The sequence below is a fragment of the Pinus tabuliformis genome, chromosome 5_2 (assembly GCF_031772625.1).
Source record: "Pinus tabuliformis cultivar Carrire ecotype Pingquan chromosome 5_2, CPIR1, whole genome shotgun sequence".
Taxonomy (NCBI): domain Eukaryota; kingdom Viridiplantae; phylum Streptophyta; class Pinopsida; order Pinales; family Pinaceae; genus Pinus; species Pinus tabuliformis.
The window spans coordinates 723,011,273-723,026,378 of record NC_142306.1 but is presented as its reverse complement, the minus strand read 5'-3'; the positions used below and the strand labels follow the sequence as shown (position 1 = coordinate 723,026,378).

Genomic DNA, 15,106 nt, shown 5'->3' with positions numbered 1-15,106 from the left:
TCAGGTTCATGTTTGGGTACTACAAAATATCCTATTGGATGTCAGATATAGCTTTCTAAAATTCAATTAGGAAACCACTTGAGCAACAAAAATGTTATAGAGATTCTAATTGGCCTCTCTACAAAAAAATGCATAAATAATTTTCTCATAATGTTGGGCACTCTCATTTTCTTTGCTACCAAGCTCTGAATTTTCTAGCAAACTTTGTTCCATAAACAAAATTGAAAATTTTGTGCTTTGGATGTAAGAGGCCAGCTTTATTTTCCACTGGCAACAATATTACAGAATGGACAATTGGATACACGTTTGATTGTGAGCTCCATCTAAGGCTTCTTTAAGCCTTCATAATAGTCAAAGAATGTTCTGTGAAATAACCTTGCCAAATCTAATAAACATATGCCCATTATAAGTTTTTCTCGTGCTTCCTATAACATATTTGTGATTTCTTTCCACATACTCATCTAGATATCTCTTGTAGTCGTTATTGGGGGATGGTTGGTTTACTCAAATACTTGGAGCTTGTTTAGAGGCTAGTACTAATTAATACAAAACTACGGTAACCTCATGCATGGTGGGATGGTCAAAAGTTTGTCTCTTTGTGAAAAGTAGTGCATGCTAGAAGATCTTTCTTACAACCCCAATAATTTTTCAAGTTGTTTCTAATTCTTTGTCTATAAATTCCATTACTATGTCGTTGTCTTCTTTTGATAGAATCTGTATTCAAATTCCCATGTCAAAGAAGCCAAGGTTATTTCTTTATTTTCTTGGTCCATGTAATATCTTAAGTCAAACAAGCATGGAAATTGAAAAAAAGATATTGCCAATCGAAGAAAATACATAGTCATTATCATCGTACCAATTAAAGCAAATTGGAATCATTATCAACAACTTTCCTCCCTATGAGTAGCTCTAAAAGAAAAAGTGGTAGTTTTATACGTCGTACTTCTCATTAAGCCTATACATCCTTGCATATTCAAGGTCAATATAACCAATAACACCCATAACATATGTAGAAGTGTGGGTTTTTTCAAAAGGGATACCCTTGGCAATGCCAAAGTCTGAAAAGTGTGCTTCAAATTTTCATCTAAGAGAATGGTGGAATTTTTTACATCTTTGTAAATAATACATGGGTTATAGTCATGATGGAGATATGCTACACCTTGTGCAACTCCCAAAAAAATCCTTAGATGTGTGTTCTAGTCTATCTTAATCTTCTTTGAAGATCCTACATACAAAATGTATTGCTTGGATTCTCCAAGTAGGCCATTAACAAACATTCACTATATATGAAAGGCTAGTTAGAATCTTCTACTAAAGCCTATATGACCATTATACATGTAAATTTCTAGATAGTGTTTTCCATCCATTTCACTCACCATGTAAGATGTCCCATAGACTTCCATTCACCATGTAGTCATAGAACAACAAATTTCCATGTGGAGAAAGAGAATAACCATGAAAAATCACAAGATTTCGATGCTTGATGCTTCCAACAGTCTCTAACTTGGTTTTGAATTGGTGAAAACTTTATGGATAGTGTGTGTATAGTATTTTCATAGAAATTGGATTCCAATTCTTGAGAACACATTTGTAAATTGTGCTTGTAGCACAATAACCAACTATATATTTCTCTTCATTTTTTTGTGATTTGCATTATGTCATCATACATGTGGAGGGCCATGTCCATGTGCAATATTACTAGCCTTGAAGAACCTAGTCAAGACATCAAAGCATTTTTAAAGAAGGGACACATATTTATGTTGATATAATTCTTAAGTCCATGATATAATCCAGATAAATAGTACCTTGACCCATTTTGTTTGTTGACCCTTTGGTAACTAGTTTCGGTTTATTTGAACAATATAGAGCTATAATGATTATACTTACTAATAAAACTGAACCCAACGAGATGCAAACAACAGTCGATGTTGAGACTCAATCTATCCATTTTCAAAATCAACTTAATACTCTTATAAATATAATTTCACATAAACATTTATCACAAAACATAACTACTCTATGGAATCTAAAATTTAGCTCTATTTTCACCTTTGATTATCTGGAGAATATCCCACAAAGTGATCCAATCCAATTGCCATAGAGACATGGATTTCCTAAAAAGTTGATGCAATAATCAATCATGACATATTAAATGCACAAATCCACTAATATAAAGAATGAATACCAAATTTGATCCAGAAACAATTTTTTACATTATATCTACATCTTTCTCGGGAAAATCTTGTAAAGTTCTTTATGACATGAATATTACCAGACAAGTTGTTGTAGGAGATATTTTTGTGAAATGATTGGAATCATTTGTAGTATAAATTAGTATGAGGACTAGAAATATGAATATGAGTGAATGCACAAAGATGGGTTACACTTTTGGGCCAAATGTGGTGATGATATTTCAAAGTTTTACTATATTATCAGATTGAAGCCATCAAAATTCATATAAGCATTGTGAATTTTGATTCGGAGTAAAAATACAATTTGTGGATAATTATGTTGTTTTTCTAATGATTTTTTTTGCAAAACAATTTAGTGTTGTATAATATGTCAATTTTCCATTGAATGAAATGTTTGTCCTTGCAAATTTCCACACATGTTAAGAGCTATGCATGTGTTCATGTAGCATAACTTAGTCTAAAATGTGTAATTTAAAATATATATATATATATATATATATATATATATATATATATATATATATATATATATATATATATATATATATATGAGCATGAACTACACGGAGAGAACTAATTTTTTCATATTAAATTTTTATTATTATTCAAAGTTATACTTTTTATTATTTTTCGAAGTTGGTGAGGTAATATTCAATTTCATTTTGCAGACAAATGTGTTCGCATAATGTTTTTTCAATATCTAAATAAATTAAAAAATCAAGAGTACCCTTTTGAAGAGGACTCATAAATGTAGATAGTGATATTTTTTGAAATTTTTTTGTTTTGTATATTTGTTATTGGGAAAACTAGTGTCCATTCAGAGCTGCTAGTCCCACTAAGACGGGTAGCTATCTTAGAAACAAACAATTTAAAGTCACTTATGTTTTCCTTTATGAGAGATAGATGAGAGAGAAGCAAAGAGTACCAACCTCAGTCTTTCGCTTGGCTCCTTGCTTGTTTCCTCTCTCCCTTGATAGAGCTTTCGCCGCTCCTTCCTCACTTGTCCTACTTCAAAGAACACCTATAGAGTCAAAGCAACAAAATACCATTAAAGCATAGAGATCTATAACCATAAATAGTATAGGATCAGATGTATATTAACCATACCAATGCATACACAAATACAAGATTCAAACATATACAAGTATATGGAGGAAAACGAAAATATCTTTATTAATAGAAGTAGTAGAAGAGAGGATTACAACCAAGCTGTCTGATCCAACATCATCCTCCCAGCATGAAAGCCCTCTTCACCTCATGAAAAGCTAGATCACCCAACAATACAATGTCTCAAAGAGAAACCAACAACACTTCCTTACAAATTACAAAACTCCAACCTTCGGATCTCTAGGATGAGGGATCCATATATAGATATTTGCAGGTGGGTGAGCCAGCTTCTAGGATTTTGATTAGTGTCATTTCACTGATAGTTCTTGGTTCCACTTGGAGATTTCATGATCTCTTACTCATCCTTGGGCGAATTCAGAGAGGCAAGTGTCAAATGAGCAGTTTCTAGAAGATTCTCTAGGTTTCCACCTAGAAAACTGCCTCTTGCCATTTGTATGCTCTCGCTCATCGCACCCTACAGAAGGGATTTTTAGTATGCATTGCACCCCTCGTGTGTAATAGGTGAGATGCATCACACCCTTAGCACTGAGTAGTCTGTATGGTCCAGTTTTGACCAGTTCTGAGTAGTTTTTCAGGGAGAACTTCTGGGAAATGATGTAATCAATTGACCTTGTTCCTTTAGGGTATGAAACAACACTTTTAGGGGTTTAGAAGCCCTTGGTTTATGGACATATGTGATTGAGGTTGCAGTGCCCAAATATGTCTATAACACTATTTTATGTTATTGATTTTTTATTCAGCCTCCAAAAAAATTCCAAGCATTTGTTTAAAATAAGATGAAAAATATCATATGATTTTGAAAATGTCAACGTCATTTTCCATTTGATAGAGGATTCTTTCATGAATACAACATGATCAACTTCAACACCTAAGGAAAAATTTTGACCTAAGTCTGCTAGGGTACAAAATGGTGTTGCAATTTTTTTTGCAAAAGGGTTGCTAAATTGTGGTTTTTAGGACCTTAGAAGCTTGATCGAGTGCTTAAAATGCTCGATCAAGTGCTTTCATTTTAAATTCAAATAAATTGATCAAGCCTCTGTAAAAAAAAAGATCAAATCCTTATGTGAATCCAATAATCCCATGATTTAGATTTTAGAATCAATAAAGATCTAAAATTTAATCCATCAATAATTTAACCAAGTTGATATGACATTATTTTTACTTAAAATGAGAATTCAACTAGATCTAGGTTATGAACAACATTAGAATTTTTTTATGTTATTGCACTGAGAGGCGCATTCTACAACCTAGTATGGGGGAAAGGTGTAAGTATGTATGTTTATGCTCAAAATATACCTTATCATATACCTTGAATTTGAATGGATCATAAAGCTACCTTCTACAAAAGTTTTTACCATATTAAAATTCCAAATTTTATTATAATTTTTGTTATCATGTCATGTAGAAACCTTATTAAACATTACGTTAATATTAAAAATTAATATTAATATTAATATATTTTCATATTAAATTTATTATTTTTTGGATTAATATAATATTTACTTTAATCTGCTATAAATTTTGTTATATTATAATATATATTAATATATTAGGATGTATATTAGCTCGAAATATATATGGGAGGGAAGAACAAATACCTAGAGTCATAGAGGTGTAGGCATAGAGGGAGTGGCAAGGGAGATATGGAGATAAAGTGAGAAAGAGAGAGAAGAGGAGGAGTGAAGAAAGAGAGAAGGATAGGAGATAGAAGGAGTGAAGTGTAAGAGAGAGGGGGGGACACAAAGATGGAGAGAGGGAGAGGAGGAGACAGTGGAGGAGAAAGAGAGGGGGAGAGAGATGGAGTTGGAGGAAAATATAGGGAGAGAATAAGAAATTCATATATAGAGAGGAAAGTGGAGATAGAGAGGGGGAGTGACAAGGGAGAGATAGCAAGAGAGTGTGTATGTTTTGGGGTGAGATAGAAAGACAAAGAAGGAGAAATGGAGAGAAGTGGGAGAGAGAATGAGAGAGGGAGGGATATAGTGACGAAGTTGGAGGAAAAAGAGAGAGGGAGAAGGAGCGAGTGAGTGATGAGGGGGAGATATAGAGGGAGGTTGAAGAGAAAGGAAGAGATATGAAGGAAGAGAGAGGGGACTTGAGAGGGAGGGAGAGAGAGAGATATGGGGTTGGAGGGGAAGAGAGAGGGAGGTGAGAAGAAATACATAGAGAAATAAATGTGGAGAGACAGAGAGAGAGAGGGAGTGGTAAGGGATACGGAGAGAGAGGGAGAGAGGAGAGTAGGAGGAAAGAGAGATAGAAGGGGAGACAAAGGGAGAGAAAGGGAAGAGAGAGAGAGAGAGAGAGAGAGAGAGAGAGAGAGAGAGAGAGAGAAGGGAAAGAGAGAGAGAGAGGGAGAGGGATGAATATATAGATAGATATGGAGAAACAATGTGTATGTTTGCAAGGTGATATAGAGAGACAAAGCAGGATAGAGAGGGAGATAGAGATATAGATGGAAAGGTGAGAGAGGGAAGAAGAGAGAGATAGAGAGAGGGAGGGAGCGAGGGAGGCAGGGAGCGATAGATATATATGAAGAGAGAGAGCGTGTGTGTTTGGAGGGGTGATATAGAGAGACACATAAGTAAATATGGAGGGAGATATAGATATAGATGGACGGGGGAGAGAATGGGAAGAAAATTGCTTTCACTAGATGCATTCATTTCAGTGTAGATGTTGATTTCTAATCCTATTTGATTTCTTGCATTAGATGCATTGATTTCATGTAGAGGTTGATTTCTAATTCTATTTGATTGTTTGAATTATATGCATTGATTTCATTAACTTAGATGTTAATTTCTAATCATGTTTGATTGCTTGCATTAGATGCATTGATTTCAATGTAAATGTTGATTCCAAATCCTATTTCATTACTATCATTAGATGCATTGATTTCAGTGTAGATGTCAGTTTCTAATCGTATTTGATTGCTTGCATTAGATGAATTTATTTTATTGTATATGTTGATTTCTAATCCTATTTGATTATTTGCATTAGATGCATTGATTTCTGTGTAGATGTTGATTTCTCCCCATATTTGATTGCTTGCATTAGATGCATTGATTTCACTGAATAAGTTAATTTCTAATTTGATGTAACTAGATGTATGGCGTGCATTAATTTTAAAGTAATTAGATTAACATTGAGCATTTATTTCAATGTAAGCACAAAAAAATTATCGACGACGTGCATTGATTTCTGATGATGATGATGATGATGATGGTTAACGTCCACTGAGACCAAATTGGTCTATCGGACCTACAATTTTCTTAATTTTTACTTGTCTGGCTCCTCGTCTTTCTTTGCGAGATTGGTGTTGTAGCTTTCTTTCTTTTCTCTACGGTCTTCCAACTTCCTTTGTCTTGCATCTCCTTCATCTCTTTTGGTTCTTGGGACATTGGTGTCTTAGCTTCGCGATCTATAGTCGGAGAAGTTTGGTTTAGGAGATCTGCTTTGCTGTTAAATGAAGATTTATTTTCTGCGGTATTCAAATCCTCATAAATGTTGATTTGTTGGGGCGGGCTTTCTCCTTGCTTGCTTTCAGAGTTGTTTCCTTCTTCCTTGATTTCTTGTGACTCAGAGTTTTCTCTAGAATATTCTTCTTTGATGACAGTGTAGTGTTCTTTTTGTGCTCCTTCCCACCATGTAGATCTGTGGTGGTTTTTTCTAACAAAATTTTTCTCAGAGGCTTTTGGGCAATTTTTCGCTAGATGCCCCGTCTCAAAGCATGATTGACATCTGAAGAGGACACTTTCATAATCAAGCTTCTGGTTCCACACATAGTCTTTACTTGTTAGGTTTATTTCAGCTGGGAATCCAGCGCTGAAATCCATTTCCACACAGATGCGTGCATAGGTGGTTCTGGCATATTCCTCTGTTTCTGGGCACCTGCAGTAAAATTTCCCAATTGCATTTCCGATGGCTTTTAGCGAGCAGAGATTCCAGAGATGCAAGGGTAGGCTTGGCAATCTCACCCAAACTGGTGCTGAGGTTATCACTGCTGTAGAGGGATCGAATGATGGGTTCCATGGCTTCAAGAATAGGCCTGATTTTTCCCAAAACCAAGGGCCGGAATCTAGAATACATTGTCTGCTTTCAGGATTTTCAAAATCTACTATAAAGAAACCTCTAGCACAGGGGTAGATATTAATTTCATCAGAAATGATAGGCTTCCATACCTCCGAGATCCAATTGTGGAGTGCTCTATGTTATAGTAATTCAACCATAGATAAATTACTTGACTTTTAATCTCAAATAAAATGTTCAGTTAATTGAAATGTTTGCTTCTTGAAACTATAAACTATTTGTAATTAACTACATTCTTATTATTCTCATTTTTCATGCTTCATATTGGATTGTAAAAAGTGCAACACACACACACACACACTCACATATATCATGTTATGAGTAATCACTTATATATAATATCAAACAAAATAAAATCGAATAAAACTTATTTGTAACTTTTACATCTCCACATCTTTTAAATTTGGATAAAACTTATTCAACCATAATTGAGTTTTTAAAAATTGAATAAAACTTATTTCAATCATAAGGAATTGATTGAAATACTTGGATAGTTAAGTAAATTTAGGAAAGTTGATAACATTATATAAATTTATAGAAATGTTATCATATATTGTTTTTTGACCTATATTAAATTCCAATATGAATGGCTTATATCATGTTATGACTAAGCTCTTGTAGATAATCTCAAAAGAAATAATATTGAATAAAGATTATTTATTATTTACATGACATATTTTAAAATTGAGTAAAACTTATTTCAAACCTATTTGTGTTTTTTAATTGAACCTTGACATTTAAAAAATTGATTGAAGTACTTAAAAAAATTTGACCATGCAATGGTATATGGGTGGGTCACAAATTTTTTCATATATATATATATATATATATATATATATATATATATATATATATATATGGATGAATTTAGAATTCAAATAATTTATTTTTAAAATTGAATTATAATAACATACATGTTGATTGCACTAAAAGACACTTTCTACAAGCCAATATGAATTGTGATTGTAATTCTTTCCGTGCTCAATATTAAATATACATGATATATTTTAGTTCATTTTAATTATCAAAGTGACTTGCATCATAGTAAAATTGTACTTATACCATATTATGACTTAGCCCATGTAGATGACCTCAAAAAAAAAAAAAGAATAAATCTTATTTGTTGTTTACAATACATGTTTTAAAATTGAATAAAACTTATTTCAATGTCATTTGTGCTTTTTAATTGAACCTTGAGATAACCAAGTAAATTTAGGAAAGTTCATATTTAATTATATATAAAATTATAGAAACATATATCATTAATTATTTTTTGGTATATTAAATTCCAATACATATGACTTAAATATCATGTTATGACTAAGCTCTTGTGGATGACCTCAAAATAAATAAAATTGAATAAAACTTATTTGTTGTTTACCAACATCTTTTAAAATTGAATTGGAAACTTATTTCAATCCTATTTATGTTTTTTAATTCAACCATCATATATTTTAGTTCATTTTAAGTATCAAAGTGATTTGCATCATAAGTTAAGATTGCACTTATTTTCTTAGTCTATGAAACTAGAAATTAAAATTGTTATATTTTTTTAATAAAAGTTATGGTATATAGAATTTTTTTCAAACTAGAGAAATAATTTTAACAGATCTATAAACTTAAAAAATTAATGAACATATATAAACAAGATAAATACAAATCCATAAACTGAAATAATGAATGTATCGATAAAATATCCATATTGAAATATATACAAATTGAAAATATCACATGAACATCCATAAACTGAAATAATAAGCATCCATAAACTGAAATATTCTTCATATACATCCATAAACTATTTATGTATGAAAATATACAAAGTCGGTACCACATGTGAATGTGCCCTATTAAATGCGCTTGAAAATATACAAACTGTCCACTCTAAGTACCACCAAAACTGCTACGTGAGTTCTGTTGTGTAAAGTAAGTGCCCATAATCTGGTACTACAATATAACACATTTAAAATCAAACTAATTATATCATTATTTGTACAAAATAAATAGTATGGAAATAAATGATTTTCAACCACATTTTTAATTACATATATGAATCTACTAACCTCACTCGAGTCCAAATGCAAGTCAAATAGGATGGGGGTATGATGAATATGGGTTTGCTACTCCCCTTCGTGTTGCTCAAAGATTGGGCCTACATTGTCAATGCCTCTATACCCCACATATCACTCATGTGTCCACATAACTGTGACATTGACAATGCTTTGCATATGGACCCATGTACACAATGGCAAGAACAAATTATAATTAGTCTACGAATTAATTAGAATGCATGCAACTTAAAAAAATAAAATGTTGAAATCTTAGGAATAAAAATGTTTACCTCAATTGTTGGTCCATGTGTTTGTACATAGTGACTCTCCTCCACATGAGAGTTATGAGGTGGAGGTGGAGGTCGGGGTGGAGGAGAATCCATGGAAACATGCACTGGTGGAGGATAGCTTGGCTGATCAACTGCCCCCTCAGATGACATCATAAGCTCATCCATGTAGTTGGGTTGTGTCTACATGTTATCATGAACTTATTAATACAAATCCAATATAATATGAACTAAATTAATATACATTATTATGTATAATTTGATGATAAGTGTCAAAGGTTTCATATATATATATATATATATATATATATATATATATATATGTACCTGGTCTCTGTCATGTGGGGCATGAACCCTCCAAGTTTCACAGATGGCATCACAATACATACATGCATATGACAAAAGCTGGTCAACGAGTAAAATCGCGAGAAATGAATCATCATATAAAGGATTTGTCATGAGGAAATGGTGGTGGCCTACTAATCTCTCCATGCAATGCAACACACGCCCTGACCAATGACGTCCACATGCTTTCTGCAATGGTATCCCTATTCTCAGAACCGAACTATGATGAATCCTGTAGCTCTATTGGTAATACCAAACTCTGTGATGGTAGCTGAAACAATCTCAGAGGTGGTGGTACATTCCCATGGTCCCTACGATCCCCCTCACAATCATATGAATGTCCTAATCCAGGTCCATAATAATGAGATCCTATATCACTGTAATCCAAACTCATATGTAGCACGAACTCTACATATATGCTTGGCAAGATAAAGGGTGACCTAATCATAGTGGGGGAACTAGCCTCAAGCTTCAATGAATCGATTGTACACAAAAAGGATGTCGAACAATTCTCCATGAACACTAATGTTCTTGGTGGTCTCTTTCACCACCTCCCAATTATGCGGGCCTTTAACCTTATGCCTCCTAATCTTATGTATGGAATGTAGTAGGCAACTTTGTGGGCCCGACCTCCAATATGTCTTGATCAACCTAATTATGATTTCCAACATCAACTACAAACTACGCCTAGTAGGTGAACGGGCAGGGATGTTACATAGCTCTCATGCGATCCATGTTTCTTGTGTCGTAACATCCTCTAATGTGATATTAGTTGTAGCATCATCCCACAAAGGGATTGACGTTTCACTGTGATATTTAGTTTCACCTTGCTGAGGGTATGCAAATCATAAACATAATTTAACATATATATTTAACAAAATAGAAGCATAATAACATATACATTAAATTCAAACACATTAGTTGAAGATGATTTAAAAATTAAAGACAATTTCAAGACATAGAGACATCAAGTTTAAAGAGGATTTAAAAATGTAGGAGGTGTACCTGAAACGGGTGAAGAAGGTTCACTATTGGTATCATGATCATCAAGAGAGACAAACACTACCTATGACACTCTGACTGGCATCAGAGGCAGGATCTATGAATAGAACATTCACTCCGGGTGGGCTCCGTGATCTATAGCAAGCTCGACCATGTATAACAGATCGCTCTACACTCCAATGACCTGCGGTTGGGGGGCATATAGGAGATGCCTCTGCACATTACATATAATACATATAAACTAATCCAACGAAAAAATGTTGACTTAGAAAGAATCTTGACAACAAAACCATTTCTAAACTCAAGTAGAGTAATCTAGCATGAAGTCCTCAACTTTAGGGTCCATTTTCTGATAATTTATAAACCAAAGTATTGAGTTCCATGTAAATACAATGGAAAGAATTGATCAAATCTACCTTCACACTTTTTCCCATTTCTAAATAACACATTTTATTCATAGGGCATAAATACGTAAATATGTGTGTAAAAAATTGAAATAAACCTATTTGCTAAACTAATAAAATATAATGTCAACCAAATACTCTAATAGAATTTAAGTTCTTATAATGTTTGACTTTGACACATGACATGTACTAGGTGCAAGCACATGAAGACAATGTTTCTTGTACAACACACTACTTAATGAAACAATATGGTACAAATTAAAAAAAATCAGAATAATTTTATTCACTTTAAATGCACTTTTCATCATGCATTTAATGTATGTATTAATGATGGATTGTTGAAACTTGAACTTATATACATAGTTATATAATTATAAAGTTAAATGCTATATATGTGTGTGTGTGTGTGTGAGATATATATATATATATATATATGTTATAGTTAAATATAGTTATGTCATGTTATATTATAGTTATATATAGTTAAATATTATATATAACTAAGTTATGTTTTCTTTTATATATATATATATATATATATATATATATATATATATATAGTTAATAAAATTTAATTAAACAACAAAATTTTCTTTCTTGGATTTTTAACTTTAAAGATTAATATTTTATTTGAGTAATTAATTTTTTAAAACCAATCATATTATATTTATTGTTGTAAAAATATTCAACATATAAATTAATTTAAATTTAAAACAACAAAATAAAATATTTTTTTTTATTTGATAAATAGAGGTTCACCAAGAGTAACCATATTCATCATGTTAATCTCAATCTCTTAATTTATTCATTGGTTATAGTTTGGTTGTTTTTTGTTTTGGAGATTTTTGGGGTATATTTTCAGTCAAATTTGTTTGAAATTTAAGATGCATTTTAAATAACAAAAAATAAAAAAATAAATTGAAAATTTATTTTACTAAATTCCTAGCGAAAAAATTTAAAACCTAAAATAATTAGAAAATAACTTTTTTAGCATTCAAAGTCAGAAAATATTCATAATAAACATGCTACCAAATTGCAAGTAAAAAGAGAAAAACTTTAATTATTGTTCTTTTTGTGATTTTGAAGCGTTTTCTTGGTGGTTTTTTTGTGGTTTTCTATGTTGTTTTTTATGGTTTTCTAGGTTGTTTTGTGGTTTGCTAGGGTTATTTTTGTGGTTTTATAAGTTGGTTTTAGTTTTTTTTTTAAAGAAACAAGTAGCATTTTCATTAAGATTTCTAGAAACGTGTCAGGTCCCTTACAAAACTCATATATCAACTGTCTATATCTTTTCTTTCATTACATAGAGTATGGACCATCTTACTATCATGATTATTTACATATGCTCTATAGAAGGAGCTATAACTATAGATTCTCCAAAAAGTGCCATTATAGACTGTACAACGATAATACATACATACATACATACATACATACATACATACATACATACATACATACATACATACATACATACATACATACATACATACATACATACATACATACATATATATATATATATATATATAAAGAGAGTGCAATCAACTGCTTTATGTCTCAGCGTCATCACTTGCACTCGCAAGCTCGCTCACAGATATGTTCAGGATCTTTGGTTCGTTCTCTTCTTCTCCCTGGATCTTCACTGCATCAACACCAGCTTTATCACCATCGCCAACCAAATTCTTCAGAGCAACATCCTGATTACATTTCGAAAAAGAGGCCAAGAGATTTCCAACCCCAAACACCTCCTTTGAGACTCCCACCGTAGTCGTCTGCACCTTGATCTCTATATTATCGAACTTTTGCTGAACTCCTAGAACATCCATACGCAAACCTTCCAGAGTTTTCTGCACGAGCTCCCAATCTTTACCCAGTCCAGACAACTGTGCATAAATTATCGCCGTGTTCTCGTTTATTTCTTTGATGATCTCCCTTATCATTTGTTTGCAGTAGCCCTCCACTATACTCTCCATACCAACATTCCCGATGCCATTTCCTGAACTCGAGCTCTCAGAGCCGGAACCACCCCGACCAACATTCCCTGCTGAAGACATTTTGGCAACAATTTGCTTCTGCAGGGATTGAATCTTATGGTTAATAGATCAGAGGCAACCAAGGTATATGATGATTGGATCCACCCCAACATTCCTCTCCAACTTTCCAAGATTCCTCTCCAACCTGTCGCTCATAAATTTTGAATAGAGTTGGGTCTTATCAACAACAATTCCATCCATTCTTCCCGCCTTCCAAGACCAGTGGTTCACAACAATGAAGCATACGTCCCCTTCAGAAGCTGAAATATTATACAAGCGGATGGTGATACGAAACCTCATAACACATCTGTCCTCACACATGAATTACCATCTGACGACACCACAACTATGCAATAAACTACCACCTACCATCCCAGATATCAAAGAGTGAAGGTACCTCAGATAACCGTCCAAGGTAACTACCACCATGCAGAGGTGCCTCGGAAAGTAGGCTTCCTTAACTACAAACTTGCTATTATGATAACCCATGCCACCGGCGTATAGCACCGTTCTGCAGCCATTGACTAAGGTATGGGACATGATGAAATAAGGTTGTTTATGCATACAACACCCCTCCCTAATATAACCCTTGCATTTGCCTGGATGTCTGCCATATTGTTGTTGGCTCTCAACACGTGGAATAATTTGACTTTCTCAAATCTTTTTAACAAGTGTATTATTCTTATCATGATTTAGGAGGACTCATCCTTAAGGAGGAGGCCATTCCCTAGGAGCTTGATATAATTTTGGATGATAATCTTGGAATCACCTACTATATTCAAGGAGTTGACACCATTCTCTAGACAAATTTTTAATCCTTGCCAAAGAGATAGAGCTTCCGCTTAGTTGTTAGATCTGACCCCAAGGCCCTAGGTGCAATTTAATTTTGTTTTTTCTTCGAGGTTGATTATTACCCCTCCCACTCCAGCCTCCCCAGAGTTGGTTTTAGTTGTTATGAAGGGTTTTTTTGGTAGTTTTTTGTGGTTTTCATGGTTTTTGTATGGTAAGTTTATGTTTTCAAATTAATTACGTCATAAGGTGTTCCCTTTGAAATAAATCCCCTGGTGTGCCATGTGTAACTTTATGGGCCATTGATTTTTGGTGTTAGACGATAGAATTAATATTGGTCGTTTGATCATAAGTTGAGCGGTTTCTTAAACGGTTAAATAGTTTGAGGGTTTGGTAAACGGTGGTCACCCTCCTCTCTGAATCACTACACCAGAGTGCATAGTGAATGGTTTCTTAAACGGTTAAATAGTTTGAGGGTTTAGTAAACGATGGTCACCCTCCTCTTTGAGTCACTACACCAGAGCGCATAGTCTCCTCTCTGAGTCGCTGCACCAGAGCGCATAGTCACCATGGATCTTCACAGAAAAAACACCAGCCCAAGCATGTAAGGGATGAAGACCAAATTGTTTCAGGCGTTTGTTCAACGACCTGCCTTCTTCCCCTGTTTTTGCTGCTTCTGGATGGAAGGCGTTTCTTATTGTAATCTGCATCGTTTTGGAACTTACAATTTCAACAGTTCCTCTTCAGTATCTACTGGAGGTACTTGCTGTGAAACCCTATTGTGATTCTAGC

At 33.4% G+C, this 15,106-nt stretch overlaps 1 pseudogene; it reads right to left on the bottom strand.

Moving 5' to 3' along the window:
• Positions 1-540: 540 nt before the first annotated feature.
• LOC149161228 (LRR receptor-like serine/threonine-protein kinase ERL1) lies at positions 541-2,291 on the bottom strand (annotated as a pseudogene).
• Positions 2,292-15,106: the final 12,815 nt, after the last annotated feature.